The 18856-nt window shown below is 39.0% G+C and overlaps 1 protein-coding gene and 1 long non-coding RNA gene across 22 annotated transcripts in view; one reads left to right on the top strand and one right to left on the bottom strand.

Moving 5' to 3' along the window:
• Positions 1–18856, bottom strand: part of LOC129487602 (uncharacterized) — a 242626-nt gene that overhangs the window by 69192 nt on the left and 154578 nt on the right. The gene's annotated exons all lie outside the window — the stretch shown is intronic.
• NRXN3 (neurexin 3) overlaps positions 1–18856 on the top strand; it is a 1686195-nt gene that overhangs the window by 1561392 nt on the left and 105947 nt on the right. The window lies entirely within an intron of this gene.

Genomic DNA, 18856 nt, shown 5'->3' with positions numbered 1-18856 from the left:
GACGAAAGTGGCATAAAGAGCAATGACTCTTTAAGGCTCAAAAGAAAATGTTCAGATTTATATTTTGATATTAATATTAATATCAGCAAGATAAGCTGTTAAATAAGCATTACGTGTAAGAGTCCTGACCTTGGATAAAATTAAATCTTTGTCATAAATCTACTACTGTGACAAAGCTGCAAAATATGCAGTGAATGAATAATTAAATCCAGATGTCTCTTCCAGCAACAGCAGCAGCAAAAACTGGAGGTGGGGGTGAAGGGAAGATGGAAGTGACAGACTCTGTATTCATAAAAGCTCTGATGATAAATTTTAAAATAAAAATGTGTTTTAAATACCAGTCTTCCATGAATCTTAAGAATTGCACAATAAAAAATAAAATCTGCCTACCATTTAACAGCCCGCAATACAAAAACCTTACTGTGTCAAATGTAATATGCATAACTGGCTTCCCAATTTGGTTTTCTTAAGGAAGAGTAATTTAGTTGTCATTAAACTCTTTGGGAAACCATTTTAATAATGTTCTTTGGTTATCAGGGGTATCCTTTTTTTCCTTAAGGCAAAGAAGAGAAAATGTGCCGCTAAAACCTTTACTGTGTGTGGTAATGAAGTTGGTCCATTTCTGTGCAGGATTGCAACAATTCTTTATCACTTAACACGATCGGAGGTGTGAGAGCAGACAGTTTCTCAAACCGCAGGAAAATGCTGAATTCACCGATTGCTATCTTGACACAATGAAGGGACCATATATTATATGAAGCCCATGTTTGGTTTGTTGTTGTTGTTTTTATAACTGTGATTATTTTTTGATGGAATAATAATCACAGAAAAAAGAAAAACCTGTAAGAGAAGACACCACTGTATCATCTTTTTATTGCAATATGCAAGAGGGTAGAAAAAATGAGAGTATCTAAATTTATCTTCCTTATTTTCCTGTGGGATTTTCAGCACAGACATATTCCTACCACTACAAGGACCAAGGACATTCACTTGCCTGCTTGCTCTGATAATGTGCCGGTAGCTGGTCCCAATGTTGATACAATTAATTAAAATGATAAACATGACTCTAGCTAGCTTCAGCACAGTAAGAGTACCGCAGCATTTTCTGAATCATTTATTCAAGATTCACTGGCTTGGAGTCACTGAAAGTACCAAGTATTTTATGAAATATCTTTCATTAGAGACAGAAAAACGTTGTTTTGACAAGTTCATGGTCTGCACCTCCCCCAAACCAGTGCATTTCTAAACAGACTTGTTTTTCCTCTAAATTGCTTTGCCAATCCAGCCAACACCCCAATATTTCTTCTTTATATTTTGAAAAGTAGGTCTTTCACCTGCTGATAATAGAGGATCCAATTCTGTGTAAACTCTGGAATTCTATTTAAAATTGCAGATTTTAAATCTAGGCACCAAGGCAGGATATAGGGTGTGTCAACTTGGGAATGCTGAATGACTGAAATGTCATGACATTTACAATCCAGATGTCATGGCAAGCTGGGAGACAAGACAGCTTGGGTGATAATTAGATGGCAGATGTCCATGCAGTCTCACGTGATACACGTTACTTATCGTATATTCAAGATTTGGGACTTTAGCCCTGAAAGATACATGATACATCATCTTCCTCATACAATAAAAAATAGTTTTAATAATTGTATATTATTTTGTTTTGCTTTTTTTCTCATTTATTTGGAAGTAGCAAATACAAGAAACAAAAATTACTCATAACCCCTATCTTTCATGTATCTCTAATGCAGGCAAATATACTGATGATTATTTTCATTTTTTGAAAATTTAGATTCTCACACTCTATTAACAAAAAAAAGAAAGCCTGAGGAAGTTAGATGATTTCTAAAATCACCCAGCTAATTAGTGGCAGAAATGAGACCAGATCCCAGTCTCCTGCTTTCCAGAATACCTTATTCTGGAATTCAATTATAAGTACAAGGCAGCCCACTCTTGGCTTCCTTTCTGAATAAATGCTTGCACCAAATCCCCAGTGGCTTCTTGAGAAAGCTGGCTACAAATCTTCAAAGCCTCAGCTGAAGAATTCTTATTAAGCCTACTAGGTACCAAAGCAATAGCCTGAAGTTTAGAAAAATTCTAGTCGGTGAAGCTAGAATTTTATTCAATTTAAAGAATACTTGGTAGGGGGGAATATAACAAATTCACTCCCTAGCCTTTCTTGAACTCTACCTATTTAACACCCTATTTCTAATACAGCAGCTTCTCACTATAGAATGTTAGGTTTATCAAACCTCTCTTCCACCCTGTTATATGGCATTTTGCATCCCTCGGATGTTTCAAGTCCAGGACCTTGGACTTAAAGGCAAAAGTAAAATCTATTACACATTTGTAGCTTTGTACACCAATCAGGGAAAAGTAGTAAAGTGGGCCATTATGTACATTATTTTACAATGCAGTATGTTCGTTATCAATTATTACACAAGACTAATTTTTTCCACAGCAAAAAATAAAGCTATATTAAAATATTTTGGAAGCAAGTCATGGTTGAAGAGAAGCATCCCTTGAAAAATTAAACTGAAAGCCTCAAACTTCCCGGGGTTGACATTAGCTTGAACTTGATGAAAAAGCAAAAATTTCAGGAGGATTTGTTCAGCTGTCTTGTGAGTTATGAAACCAGGAAGAAGTGAGTTTTACATATTGCCTGGAGGTAATTTGTGTACATATAACTCAAAAGCAATTAAACTTCAAACTTCACACAAGCCACTGTCCTGTAAAGGGTGGTAGTGTGTAAGCAGAAGAAAAATGACTAGAAGAGAATAGGGTTATAAAGCATCCAAACATTTCCCACGTGAGGATCTTGAAGAACTTCTGCAGCCCTGTGACTGGATTCTTTTTCCTGATCTAATAGGGCTGTTTGGAGGAAGTATTTCTACTGCTCTTAAGTTGTTGCTAGTTTTCCTTTGAATATCCTGCTCAGTTCCCTGCCCCAGTTCAAGCTTCCTTCCAAAATATTTTTAAAATAATTAGCTCTTCCTGTTGGGATAGGAAAAAAATTAGTCACACATAATTGGTAGTTCACATGTTGTATTATAAAATAATGTACAAAATTACCACCCTTACTTCTTTTTGGAGGGCCTGTGGCTTGTACCAAGGGATTCATCTTGTTCCAGGGCATTGAGAAATTTTGCCTTACTTAGGGCGTCACCACTTACATTTCTCAACGTCTTTGCCTCCCATCAGACCAGGATTTCAGTTACTGGTATCCTACCTTGTTCCATTGATCTGAGACCCTCATTAATACCCTAGCTGACAGTCTTAACTCAGCACTGTCTTCTATTTTCTACCAAATAGAATACAATAATCAGATACATTTTACTCTCTCTTCTGAATAAAGATATTAACAAAATTTCCATGAGTACTTATAAGGGTGAGTTTCCAGACCAACCTAGATGAGTTACCAAGGTATGTAGTTTGAAATATTAGCTTTAAACATTTCTTGATTTTTCTGACCCCATCAAGTATTGTTTGGAAACTGGTATTAGGCTCGTAGAAATGGACAAGGAGCTCTACCATGCTTGAAGATGGTTTAAGCCTTCAGCAAAATAATTGAGAGCTTCCTCTTCTGAATATTCCGAATACACAGGTCTATCAGTTAGTGTATAGAGATGTTATGTGTAGATGTGTGTTGGGGTGATCAAACCTAACACCAGGTCGTGGGGGGGCGACGAAGTCCGGCAATTCAAAGGAATGAGAAAAAGACAGTTTGAGAGAGAAAGTGGGACCAGGGGGCCATCACGAGTGTGGAGGCTGTGAAGGCCCCAAATTCTGGGAGCCCACGTTATTTATTGGTGCTCAAACAGGTGGTGAGGATGTCAAGTGAATGAGAAACACATGGCTGTTTGAGGTAATGGGCATGCTAGAAGCAAGAAGCCAGCAAGTCTAGCAGACATGCAAGCCCTGCCTCAGCTTCTCTCCCAACACTTAGCTTTTCTCCCAACAGATGTGTATGAATAAGGCTTATTAATAACAAAGCCTGGCTCCACAGGCGAGAGGGAAGATGTAACTTAATACACTGGAAATTGCCAACATAGCCCTCTAAAATGAGTCATTATTTTGACTCGAAAATGAACAGATTAAAAAATGTTTCAGCTAATCCTCTTAGTGATTTGATGCACATCAAGCATCCAGATGTTCACAACATCCAAGCTGCAATTTTTTGTGTGTTATTTAGAAGTTTTACACTTGCATATATTATTCCTTTCCTCAAAGACGAAGTATAGAACCCAAACTGGACTTTAATTCACTCCTTAAAAGTGTGGTAAATTACCACTCCAGAGCTTGTGGGTCCCCAATTATTGGCCCATGGGTTGTCCACTTTGTGGTTTTGGTGTTAGGAAATGTTGGCTGATGGCTTCCTTAACCACTCAGCAGTTAACCAACAATAACTTGGAATGTGTCTAACAAGTGCAGCCTAATCTTAATTTTATTTGGAGTTATCTCAGCTAAATAATGGAAAATTTGACAAACCTAATTATTGAATTATCCACTGTTAAATCTTCTGTGCCACTGAGTCCTCTGTTTAGTAAAATGATTAAAAACATTAACTATAGTGGTATATAATTACTATTAACAACTATTATGCCAATATATATTGTTATTCCTGCCATGGATACTATGTCTCAGCATGGAGTTTATGTTAGGTATTTTATTTTAACAGTTTTCTAATTGCTGCTACTTTTTTGTCAGATTGCGTATTTTGACCTACAACATTGATTTCACCTTAATGTCACCAATGAGAATTAATTATCTGAGGCTTGGTGTAATATTAATTAAACCCATATGTCACATCATGGTGTGGCATTCTTTTCTTTTCTTTCCTTTTTTTTTTTTTAAGTCAGGGTCTCCCTGTGTTGCCATGCTGGTATCAAACTCCTGAGCTCAAGCAGTCCTCTCTGATTGGCCTCTCAAAGTGCTGGGATTACAGGTGTGAGCCACCATGCCCAGCCCATTGTGCAGTGTTCTTACAAAAGTATTCTAACAATCCAAAATCAAGACTACTTCCAAAAGTGGCAGACTTCATATAGAATCCAACATTCTGTTGCAATGACATTGGGATGAATGAGTTTAGATCAACATTGATATCAAAGGCCAGTTTCCCTTTAAATCAAAATCACATGTAAACTAGCATCTTGACATTCAGGATCCCCCCAGGGGGATCTAGCTGGGAATGCCACCATGCATGTCTTGAGAGAGTGCATTAGCCCACCTGCAGTAGGTTGAAAAATATCTTCCAAGGATAATTTCTTAAGCTGTATATTTTATCTTATTTAGAAAAAGGGTCTTTGTGAGTGTGATTAAGGACCTTGAGATGAGGAAATAATCCTGGATTATGTGAGTGGGCCCTAAATATCCTCAAAAGTGTCCTTACAAGAGTGAGGCAGAGGGAGCATTTCCCCCGCCACACACACACACACACACACACACACACACACACACACACACACGAGAAGGTGATGGAGGCAGATACTGGAGTGAAGCAGCCATAAGCCAAGGAATGCTGACAGCTGCCAAAACAGTCAAAAAACAGATTCTCTCTTAGGGTCTTTAGAGAGAATGTGGCTCTGCTGATGTCTTGGTTTCAGCTCAATGATACTAATTTCAAATTTCTGGCCTCCAGAACTATGAGAAAATAAATGTGTTTTGTTTTGTTCTGTTTTGTTTTTTTGAAACAGAGTTTCACTCATGTCACCCAGGCTGGAGTGCAGTGGCGCGATCTTGGCTCACTGCAACCTCCGCCTCCAGTCTTCAAGTGTTTCTCCTGCCTCAGCATCCCAGGTAGCTGGGATTACAGGTGCTCACCACCACGCCCAGCTAATTTTTGTATTTTTAATAGAGACAGGGTTTCACCATGTTGGCCAGGCTGATCTAGAACTCCTGACCCCAAGTGATCCATCCGCCTCGGCCTCCCCAAGTGCTGGGATTATGGACATGAGCCACCGCGCCCAGCCAAATGTGTTCATTTTAAGTCACTCACTTTGTGCTAATTTGTTATAGCAGCCACAGGAAACTAATACAATACTTGTGCCAACTTAAGTAACAGCACCAGCCAAAGTACATAGAGTGGAAATAAAGGTATTTTTAGAAAGTCTCATTACTATAACATACAGTGTAAATAATAACAGATCTGAATATGCAAATTGAAGTTTCAAAATAAGTCTCCTGCCATCCTATTTCAAAGGCACTGGAAATCTTAAGCTCTTTGCTTTAGAAATTCTGAAACTATCATTGCCTGTGGGTTGGGTTGAAATGAAGGCACATGGGTGTTTCAAGGGTATGTTCTGTGTGGATCACGAGGTCAGGAGATCAAGACCACGGTGAAACCCCGTCTCTACTAAAAATACAAAAAAAATTAGCCGGGCGTGGTGGCGGGCGCCTGTAGTCCCAGCTACTCAGAGAGGCTGAGGCAGGAGAATGGCATGAACCCGGGAGGCGGAGCTTGCAGTGAGCCGAGATCGCGCCACTGCACTCCAGCCTGGGCAACAGAGTGAGACTCTGTCTCAAAAAAAAAAAAAAAAAAAATTCAAAGTCATAGTCTGGAGCTAATACAGTAATATGAATACATAAAACAGGAAGGACAAGAATATAAAAGTGAATTTGGGGACCTGAGAAAGTCAAGAAAACGATTGGAGAAATATAATTTGGGAGACCCCTTTAGAACCCAGCCCTCACCGGGCATGGTGGCTCACGCCTGTAATCTCAGCATTTTGGGAGGCTGAGGCAGGTGGATCACCTGAGGTCAGGAGTTTGAGACCAGCCTGGCCAACATGGTGAAACCCGTCTCTACTAAAAGTACAAAAATTAGCCAGGCAGGGTGGTGGGCACCTGTAACCCCAGGTACTCGGGAGGCTGAGGCAGGAGAATCACCAGAACCCAGGAGGCAGAGGATGCTGTGAGATGAGATCATGCCACTGCACTCCAGCCTGGGTGAGAGAACGAGACTCTGTCTCAAAAAAAAAAAAAAAAAAAAAAAAAAGAACCAGGCCTCCAATGGTGCAATCAGGTGCCAGATACTCTTGCCTACCGTGCTGACCATATGCTGTTGAGGGCACCACCAGCTACAGGAAAGGGCATTCTCATAGGGGCAACCCCAACTCTATGTATCTTATGTTATTTACCACTATTTCCCAAATAAACCTGTTTCAAAGAATACCATCTTTAATGTCCTTCACAGGTACCTATCCTCCACTCTGCATCCTTTTCCACGCTATCACTTGGAGTGAAGGTCTGTTCACCCCTTTTTTAACCCGTCTTCCGTCTTGAGTTCCAATTTCCAGCTGCCCCCTGAATACGTCCAGAGGATGTTGGCTGCTGCCTCAGACTCACTGGATGAAACAGTTGCCTGTTTTCTTTACTAAAACTACCACCCTTCCTTTTCCTTGTTTGAGTTAGTGTTATCACTGTCCTCTAGCCCCTGAGCTGAAACCTTGGAATCATCTTTCACTCCTCCCTCTCCCTTTATATTCAGTCAACTGACAGTACCAATATTTCTTCTCTTCTCCTTTTATTTCTTTTGCCACTGTCCTACTTTGGGCGCTAATCTCTCTTCTGAAGTATAACAATAGCCTCCCAACTGGCCACTCTGCTTTAGCTGCTCCACGGTCCAATCTCCCTTGTCACATGTGTTATCTTTCCCAAACACTGTCACAACTTGTCAGTCTACTGCAAAACTTTCCGTGACTCCTGGGGCCTGCAGGAGACAGTCTCACATTTCTGAGTCTGTCTTCCTGGCTCTTCACAGCGCAGCCTGAGCCCATCTTTTCAACCGTCTCTCTGGATACATACCAACACTTGCCCTTTGTCTCAGTGAATGTGCCTGCCACTTTTGTATCTCCTTGCCTTTACTCATATTGTGGTTTAACTATGTGGTTGTCTTCTCCACCCTGACAATAGATGTATCTATTGTCCATCAGCCCAGTTTACAACTTTTGCATCTCTTTTGATTTCTATCCTCTGCTAATGACACTTATTAACTACTGCCTTTCTACTGGACTTTGCATTTAGTTATATATATATATATATATATATATATAACCTTATATATATATATAACCTTATATATATATATATAACCTTATATATATATATAACCTTATATATATATATAACCTTATATATATATATAACCTTATATATATATATAACCTTATATATATATATAAAACCTTATATATATATATATAACCTTATATATATATATAACCTTATATATATATATATATATAACCTTATATATATATAACCTTACTTCTGCTTTTAAACATAGATCATTATTTCCACATCTATCTTCCGCTTTCTCCAACACTAGATTGCAAATTTCTAGAGGATGAAGCTCATGTTTTCATCCCTTAACACCCAGCTTAAATGTCACCTCACATACTGACTAATGCTTTTTCATCTCAGTTCTAAAACATTATTAATGCACATCACATAATTTAACACCATTTTGAAAATTAGTTCTTGTTCCAGTATCTTACCTCTTAAATTAGACTGGAACCCTCTCAAGGTTAGAGAGGATCCACTATATTAAATTCTTATATATCCCTCAATAGATGGCACTTTGTTGGATGATTTAATTGACATATCTTCTTAAAAAATAAAAATATCTGGCTCTTCAAATAATTAGCTTTGTGACCTGAGGCAAATCACTTATCCTCTAGGACATTTAGTTTACTACATGGTGAAATAAATGATACCTTCATTCCTTAAATATATAGATCCAGTGACATGTTGCTTTGAATCACAGAATTTGGTTTCATGCTAAATCTAAGACCAAAAACAGAGCACAAACAATTCAGAATCAACAGCATGCTTTCTGGAAGCAATATGAAAAGTGTTATTTAATAGAATTCAGCATTATTCTAATTTCCTCTTAAAATTTCAAGAAATATATCTGACATTTGTCCTGCCATTGTAAGTTGAAATACGTGTGTGTGTGTGTGTGTGTGTGTGTGTGTGTGTATTTTTTTTGTTTGTTTTTGAGACAGTCTTGCTGTCACCCAGGCTGGAGTGCAGTGGCGTGATCTTGGCTTACTGCAACCTCCGTCCCCCAGGTTCAAGTGACTCTCATGCCTCAGCTTCCCTAGTAGCTGGGATTACAGGTGTGCACCACCACACTCAGCTAAGTTTTTGTATTTTTAGTAGAGATGGAGTTTTGCTGTGTTGGCCAGGCTGGTCTCAAACTCCTGGCCTCAAGTGATCTGCCCACCTCAGCCTCCCACAGTGCTGGTATTACAAGTGTGAGCCACCATACCTGGACAAAATGTGTATATATTATACACACACACACACACAGAGTATGTACATGTATATATCTGTATATAGGTAAGTGTGCTTATATGTATACACACAGACATACACACACAACATATTCATATAGATTTGTTGTCTAGACATTATAAGAGCATTGCACTAATGTTTCTATAAAACACCAGTTCACAGGCTTCTCTCTTCTAACAATATCCTTATACATATTTGTCAGCCACTATTTACCTTAAAATGAAACAGAGGGGAGCCTGATATATAATTATGGTCACTGTGCTTTGTTCTATTTTGTTTATCCCTTTGCAATATACCGTGGCAGACAGAAAAATGTATGAAATTAATTCTTTTGGTTTAGAATGACATTCCTGTCATTGTTAGAACAAGGGATTACATTATACACTACCCTCTAAACTCAAATTTTCTGAGCATTTTAACTATTAAATAGCAATAACAGAAAGCATTCTAAATCTTTTGGAGTTTTGCATGATAATGTACCTCTTGTTAATTGAATTGAGAGATGATTGCCCTATGATTACCTTGATTCATTTGCTGCATAATTTACCATAATGATAATTAACTCCTTGTACTGAATGAGATAAGATGTGTGTTAGACACCCCCTCCCTCACTTCTTGCCTTTCCTTCTTTCCCTCCCTCCAATTTTAGTGTTTAAGCATTTTACACACAATTTGAGACTTGTTACAGAATCTCTCCACCTATATTATCATGTCAATCCAAGTATTTCTAAATAAAAGTAGAAGTTGGGCCATGTTTTTAAAATTTCTAGCTAATTGCCTGCTTATTGTTGTGATCTAATTATGTTCTGGTTTTTGAAAAAAGGACTATTGCCTGGCCCACTGTATGACATTTGATTTATCTAGTCTCACCTCTCCCTAAATCGCCCATAGTTCACGATGTAGCAGAGCCTATATTACCACAATTTCTTCTGCACTGAAATTAGACAATTATGAAGTTAGTAGATTATTAAACTAATGTATGCTTTATAAATACTTCTTCATTCTAGGATAAGGGAGAAGGAAGTATACTGTAATTCCCAATATGTAAATGCCTTCACACATTTGATAGTTGATGGTTCCATTTTTTAGATGAAAAAACTAAAGCACAAAGAAGATAAACAACATTTTGTTCTGCCCTATAATAAAATAAGCAGGCAAATATTTATGGATATGATTCTGGGTTGCCTCAAAACTTTCAGAGTCAGGGTAGGCAGGCAGTTGGAGGTATGAGATAATTAATGTTAGCCATGAATTGTGGCTGTTTTTGTGGCACCTGGGTGATGAGTCCATGGAGCTTCATCACATGATTTTGTTTACTTTTGTATGTTTCATATTTTCTATAATAAAGGTATTTTAAAGGAATATATTTAGGTATCCACAGTGTGTGACACCTGTCAAGGAGCACATGCTAGAGGCCTGGCTCTGCCAGTGACATCAGCTACGTGATTGTAGGTGGGTTACAACTTCCTGGACTTCATTTTTCCCTCATTAAAATCAAAGTATTAGAAGAGATCAGTGGTTCCCAAGAAGGTGGAATTGCTTAGGGAACTGTCTAAAATTTCACTGACAACTCAGAAATCTATTTGGATTTAGGAGGTGGAGGGGAATGTATATTTCAAAATAACTTCTCAAGTAACTGTACTGTGACCATTCCTTACACACAAACTTGGGCTAACAATGAGAATGACTTAGCCCCCCACCCCACAACACTTTAATAGGTTTAGGATGGGTTCTGAGAATAAAGATTTTTAAAACGTTCCCCAAGTGATTCTAATAGGCGGTCGACATGCCATACTTTAAAAAACACTTTTTTAGCTCATCTCAGGGTCCCTTCCAACTCTGACACCTCATATTACATGAGCATTCTTGGTTCTCTGCTTCTATTAGGTACTATTCCATGAGCAACTGGAGATTTAGTTACAGGTGTATACAGGTGTATAGGAGTCAAGAAAATGATGCTAAGTTTCTTGCATTGAGTGAGGAAGCAAGGTAGAAGCAGACTCTGGCTTAATTGGAATTCATGTTTGAGGCCTCTGGGCCCTTACTAGGAAAAATATTCAATATATATATGTAAGCATATTTATAATACACATATCTCACCAGCATTCTTTTTGGGAAAAGAGAATTTCCAAATTAAATTTAACCTATCAATCAATTTTATACTGACTAAAATGAACACATTATTTTAGTATATTGTTTCCTCTTGCTTCCTAATACTTACATTGTATAGAGTTTCATTCTTTATGCTAATCCTAATGCATAGATTGCTAAATTGAGATTAATGAGATTCTTCCTTTACTACCACCTGTTTTTAACCAAATGCCTACATGCTGCATGAGCAGGAAATGAGGTGACTACTGTTGTTGGCCACAGAGTTTCATTACATCATGAACAAGGGTTAGATGTGAATATCAGAAAAAATGTTATGATGAATTTCTGCCTCCAACAAGGAACTACAAATATGGGTCACAAAAGTTCTACTAGTAGCCCCAAATACATTTTTTGGAAGGAGACAATATAAATAAAGCTGAAAAGCAGTTACAACGCTTTAATGTGTCATTCTCTTCTTTACCTTTCTATCCACTTAGACGTTTCCTACCCCCTCAAAAATGAACTTATGTCACATCACACTTGTGACTGCCACTGACATCCAAAGTAGTGTAAGCCACACGGATAGAAGCACAGGTAAATGCCTCAAAACCTAGTTATTACATTTGAAGGAATTTCTGATTCAGTAGTGTTTCTGTAATTGTTACTGACATCAACGCTTGCTTCTAGGAAGACAGGATGGTAAATTCCTAACAATGGAATTGCAAAGTTCACAATATGCTTTAAGGAGTCTCTTTCCCCGTAAACACAGCTCTTGTGATAGCTTTGCAGATTTTGTTTTTGCATTTACTGTAGATAAGTTGAACAATCCTAATTCCCGAGTTCTAACTAGTGATAGAGCACATTATATTGTTAAGAATAATGGATGTTAGAGAAAGTCAGGACAAAAGTAGGTATGAGGTGTCCCTGGTATGTGGCCAATAGGAACCACAGTCCTGAAGTAGCCAGAACAGTCTGGACATCCTCAAGTGGACCCAAATCAGGCCTATCAGGAGCCAACAGAAAAACTTGCTAGGGCAAGGTCAGAAGATAAATTTATTAGCCAGGACCAGTTTAAGTCAAAAGTTGAATATAAGTCATATCTTTAAAAAGAAAAAAGTAGGTAGAAAGGCATATTATTTTTAGCTAACTCTATAAAAAGTTCAGAGCTAAAAGAAAAACAATGATGCAGAACTAGGGGAGAAATTAAGGAGCAAACATGACAAAAATAGAATGAGTTGTACACTTGGTTAATTTCATTGCTCCACAGATCAGATTCTTCTGTCTGCCATCCTCAGAAATAGGCTCTAGGGATGCTCTTAGATAGGCTATTCTGTATGCAAGACCTTCTGTAGCTGTTCCCAGATCCTGAAATGACAATATTCAGTGGACAATAATAGCTCTTCTTCTACGTCATTTCCTTAGATGTGAAGAAACCATTTCTAGCAAACTCCCCTCATGTCCACAACACCACATTAATCAGGATTAAATCATATGTTCATTTCTAAACCAATAAGAGAAAAAGAAGTATTGTGGCTATATTATACTGAAATGGAATTGATTTTGGAGAGTCAAAAACCAATCCAAACCAGCAGCAGAGCCTGGGGCGAATCCACATCTCCTTCTCAATCCACAAGACATGATGGGTCTGCTTAGTGTGGTACTAAATTTGGGGTTACAAGAAATTTTTGGCTTATTAGTTTCCTAGGGCTTCTGTAATTAAGTACCACACACTGAGTGCCTTAAAACAACTGAAATTTATTATCTCATTGTTACAAAGTCTAGAAGTCTCAAAACAAGGTGTCAGCAGAGCCACGCTTCCTCTGTGATGTGCACGGGAATAATTTCCTGCCTCTTCCTGGTGTCTGGTGGTTTGCCCAGCAATCTTTGGCCTTTTTTGGCTTGTAGTTGCTTAACTCCAACCTCTTTCTTCCTCATCATGTGGTGTTCTCCCTGTGTGCCCTATCTTCATATGGCTATCTTCTTGTAAGACACTAGTTATATTGGCTTAGGGTCTCAGTCAATTCCAGTATGACCTCATCTAACTTAACAAATTACATCTGCAACCTTCCTATATTCAAATAACTTCACATTCTGAGGTAGTGGGGATTAGAACTTCAACATATGTATTTTTGGGCGGAACAAAATTCAAGCCATAACAGGCTTCTATAGACCTCTCTAGTTTTACTCAGTCTAGATCCCAATCCATGGAGTTTGACCAAATGAGTTAGGGTGCTATTCCCTAAACTTGCTGAAACATAGTAATTGCTAGAGGCCCTTAGTAAAATACAGATTCCTGGCCCTCACAACAGATGTACTGAATCAGCCTCTCTAGGGGACATGTCTAGAAATCTGTTTTTTGACAAGTGCCCAGTTCAATTTTATGATGAAGCAAGTTTGGAAAGCATAGAGTCAGGGTATTGAGCACTTTTTGAGCATCTACCATGTTATTCCTGGCTGTGAAAGACTTTTTTTTTCGTATGCAATCTCATCTACCCATAACAAGCCTTGCAAGCTGCTCTTGTCATCCTCATCATAGACCTGAAGAAATGGAGGTTACGTAAGAGTGGGGCTGGAAATGGAGCTAGGTCCAATCTCAAAATATATACTTTTTCAATCATACTAACTCATCATGTTAGTAGTAAGTTAAAGAATCTTGAATCATATGGTCCACGGTAGTTTACTTTTCTTGCCTTATTCCCAGGAGTTTTGTTTTTATTTGTTCTTGTCCTTGGAGGGAACAAAAGACAGCTGGCAGCTGTCCCGTTTAGTTTTGCATATATTTAAAAGACATTGTCTTCTACTGCTCTCTTACTCCTTTACTTTGTAGTCATTTGTTTTGCAGCAATTTAGACAGTTACTTCTTAAAGAACCCCTAAAACTATTTAGACAGTTACTTCTTAAAGAACCCCTAAAACTACCATATATTCCTCTAGAAAGGATTAAAGATTTGCTGAAGCAAACTTCTCCTGACACTTTACCTAGAGCAAGGCTGAAACAAAAGCTACCTACACCTGTATTTTCCTTCTCTTATCCCTCAAGTACACAATAGGGCATTTGGCTCTCAGCAGTTGATGCCAAGGTCTGCTAGGAAGAAATGAGACTTCAGAGCTCCCTACAAGTTGAAATGGAGTCAGAAAAGCTACATACATAAATGCTCATAGGGCAGGTAGTTTTGCCAAAACTGCAGTGTGGAGGAACTGGGACATTGTTTTCTGGAGCACTTCGTGCCACTAGGATTTTACTTTTAGTGCAATGAGGGACCATTGAAGACTTTGAACCAGACGGTGACATGATAAAATTTCATTTCTAAAAATTATGATGGCTGTTGGAAAAAAGTGGATTGGAAGAAGCAAGAAAACGCTAGGTTACTTCACAACTTTTCCAGGAAAATAGTGCAGTGGGAGAACCCCGAACACAGGAAATATGACCCGTTTCCTGCACTATGTTTCCCAATTCAAAATATTCTACTGTGGAATTCTACAGCTCAAGTCAAGAGCCCCTTCTGACCTACAAAGGACAAGGACTGATTTACTAAAGCCATGTAGTAAATGTGAGGAATTTGTGTAACTCAGCCAATTGATGTGTCAAAATCTAACCAACATGTCTAATAATCTAACATATATTGTTATTGATTTCAGGTTTTGAGAACCAGTTTTCTAAAAATCAAAAACAAAACCAAAGCACTCTAGAAGAAGTAATCGTATGTTTAATGTCATAAGTCACTGATTATATACTTAAGAGTAAGTGGTGGATATGAACTTGGGCCCTGGAGTCAAACTTAGGTGGCTCTTTCATGCCCTTGATGTGTGTCTTTGGGTGGGCTATTGAAACTCTTAGTTTCCTCATCTATAAAATAGAATACTAATATCGACTTTATAGGGTTGTTGTGAACTCTAAATAAGACAACAAATGGAAACCCAACACATGTTCTCACTCGTAAGTGGGAGCTGAGCACATGGACATGGGGAGGGGAATAACACACATTGGGGCCTGTCGGGGATAGGGAGGGAGAGCGTCTGGATATAAATAACTAATGTATGTGGGGCTTAATACTCAGGTGATGGGTTGATAGCTGCAACAAATCACCATGGCACATGTTTACCTATGTAACAAACCTGCACTTCCTGCACATGTATCCTGGAACTTAAATTAAGAAAAGTCAGGCCGGGCGCAGTGGCTCACGCTTGTAATCCCAGCACTTTGGGAGGCCGAGACGGGCGGATCACGAGGTCAGGAGATCGAGACCACGGTGAAACCTCATCTCTACTAAAAATACAAAAAATTAGCCGGGCGTGGTGGCGGGCGCCTGTAGTCCCAGCTACTCGAAGAGGCTGAGGCAGGAGAATGGCATGAACCCGGGAGGCGGAGCTTGCAGTGAGCCGAGATTGCGCCACTGCACTCCAGCCTGGGGCGACAGAGCAAGACTCCGTCTCAAAAAAAAAAAAAAAAAAAAAAAAAGCGCCTCTTAAAGTTATAAGGGAGGGCACACAGCAAGCACTTAGTGAGTGAGCATTGTGGTTGCTGTTTTTCTTAATAAACATGTTTTTATCCAAGTTATTAAGCAGAAATATCGGACTGGAAAAGGGTAAAGTGTGGATTATTAACAGTTGACAACGGAGGAGTAAGAATAAAGAGGTAGAGATGTTCCATGTGGTTCCTTTGCCAAGCCATCCAGATACTCACCTCTATCCTTTTGGTCATTTCCCCTAATACACAGTATATTTATGGTCCCCTTCTGACAACCCCTTGAAGAGTTGCTTGCCTCCTGCACAGTACTGAGTTACGGACGATGCATTAGAAGCCATATAGTCACTCTGTCTTCCCCACATGTGCCTAGTAACTCTGGCAGAGCTCAATAAAGAAGAGGCCAGTGGCGGGTTTACTCATTTTAAAAAAAACTTTCCTTGTTGTTCTTTTCTGTGATTGTAATGGCTAGCACGGGTGCTCTTACCCTCTCTCTCCCCTTCTTTTGCCATAGAGCTACTGTCAAATGTACAAATGCATAGTGAATTGCGACGGTTTCTGGGACAGACAGAGAGAAGGAAACTGTTCTTCCCCCATAAATGCTGTAGAATGAAGGCTTTGCAAACATTGTGATTGTGGCAGATTAAAAAAAAAAAAAAAAGTCAAGCAGGCTAAATTGAAAGGCAGGCACCAGAAAAGCTGGCTCAACCTGTCAGCTCCTGGTCCTGAAGAAGCCGAGGGTATTTTTTTTTAATATTGTGAAGAGAAGGAAAATTTTTTACAGTAAATCTATGGATCTGTTTTAGGAGGCTTTTCTCTTGATCTAATTGAGCTGTTTGAAGTGTGCTTGGAAGTTCTCACCCAGCCTGTGTCAGCCACCTGCCTGCTACAAGCTGTGAGAAGTTAATCGTCTTGGGCATTGTTAGAGGGAGACTGTCGGGTATCTGATGGCTTTCCATTCTGAACAAGAGTGCACAGATATGGAAAATGTGTCTGCTCACATTTGTCTTTGGGGTGTGGGGCTGCTTTGCCATGCATGAGAGCACACCCACACCTCCATCCAGATGGTGCCTGCTCATAGTGGCAGTGCTAGATAATTCACATCAAACAGGCAGATAATCCACAAAAAGCAACTGTAAGTGTCCACCTTGCTGTCTTCTGCTTCCAAGCTTCAGTGTTGTTTTTTTTGTAGTGACAGGGTATTACTACGTTGCCCAGGCTTTTCTCAACTCCTGGGCTCAAGTGATCCTCCTGCCTTGGCCTCCCAAAAATCTAGGATTATAGGAGTGAGCCACCGTGCGGTGCCTGGTTTGTTAACATGCTATTCCCTTGCCTGAAACAACCTTGCCATTTGCCATCAACACTGGCTTCATCTTCCAATCCCTTTGCCTGTTGCCTCACATTGGATGTCACCAATCTGGGAAGCCTTTGTCACCCCTCACCACATTGAGGTGAGGGGTACCTCATATTCTCTCCCTGTTCCTTGATTTCTCACTCAAAGCACTTAATACACCAAACATTTCTTTTTATTGCATGTCTAAATACATTCCCTAGTAGTTCGACATTCTTTGAGGTTATATCATGTTCGTCACAGAATTTAAAGCAATCTCCTGTGTGTAGCAGATTGACAATAAATTAGCTGTGAAAACAAATGAATAACTATGGTTTGGGGAGAAAGACATTGTCTGAGCACCCAGAATTCTAACTCATGACTTGTGCACTGTCAAGAATCACTTACTTTCAGATAATTTTGATGAGTCTGATTTTACGCTTTTCAGTTTGCATGTCTCATGATTTGTCCTTAATAGACTGAAGAAGTCCTAGCCCTTATAATTGACCAGTACACCTGGTAGGGGAAGGGCAGCAGAGAAGGACTGGATTAGAACCAGCTCAGATGCTTCTATTCTGATTAGTACTTAGGGTTGGTTGGAGAGTAAGAATAGTGACTCAGCCTAGTTGGAGGAAAGCCTGTATTGTGGTGAGTCTGAGTGACAAACCAGGGAGAAGTAATAAGACAATTTATTTCCATTTTTTTTATCCTACACCTGAAATGTAAACAAGGGCACATTAAATTTTTACTGGTTTGCATTTTTAAAGTAATTATATGCTTGACTACGTCCTTGTATTTGCATTCTTACCAATGTAGACTCTGTTATGGAAGTAGCCCGTGCTGCTGCTGCCTTTGGACCTGAATCTCTTTTTGCTCTTGTCCCATTTGTGAGTTTAGACTTTCAGCAAGTTGTCTTTATGATTCTCTATTCTATGACATACTTTGCAAATTCATCTGTAATCAAATCTGTTTAATGAAGGTCACAAAAGCTAAGACAACATGAGACCTGAGAGTAGAACCTGGTGGTCCTGATTTTCCTGCCCATTAAGAAACAGCCTCCCCACCCCATCAGGGCAGGTTATAGTATTTCATGCCATCTCGTCTTATTGATTGAGTCATACATCTCTTATTCTGCAAAGTCAGGGTCCTAAAATACTTGTGTGGAGTCGCAAGGACTCTTCCTCATTAGCCATCTTTGACTTTGTCATTGATATTATTTTCTACTTCTGTTTCTGATAATTAAAACCCCCAAAAAAGTAAAATGTCAGGGTGAACAGAGAGAACCTTAGATAGGATAGCTAATCTCTTGCTTCTAGAGAAAGGTATGAAAATAGACTGTGCTTATTATGGGGATGATGGTATGCTCTCTGAATTGAAACTTACCTTTTACCATGAAATTTCTAATTGAGTTGCCTAAGCCTGCCCACCTCTCATTCTCATATGCCTAACACAATGTGAGATTTTATATATACAGTCCTCTGTATATATATTCACAGGTTCCCCATCCACAGATTCAACCAACCATGGATTCAAAAAGAAAAGCAAACAAACAAAATAACAACAACAAAATACAAATTTTAAAGCACAGTATAACAGCCATTTGCATAGCAGTTACATTGTTTTAGGTATTATAACTAATCTAGAGATGATTTAAAGTACATGGGAGAG

Source organism: Symphalangus syndactylus, chromosome 8 (assembly GCF_028878055.3).
Source record: "Symphalangus syndactylus isolate Jambi chromosome 8, NHGRI_mSymSyn1-v2.1_pri, whole genome shotgun sequence".
Taxonomy (NCBI): Eukaryota; Metazoa; Chordata; class Mammalia; order Primates; family Hylobatidae; genus Symphalangus; species Symphalangus syndactylus.
The sequence above is the reverse complement of the archived record's forward strand: the minus strand, read 5'-3'. Positions and strand labels throughout refer to the sequence as shown.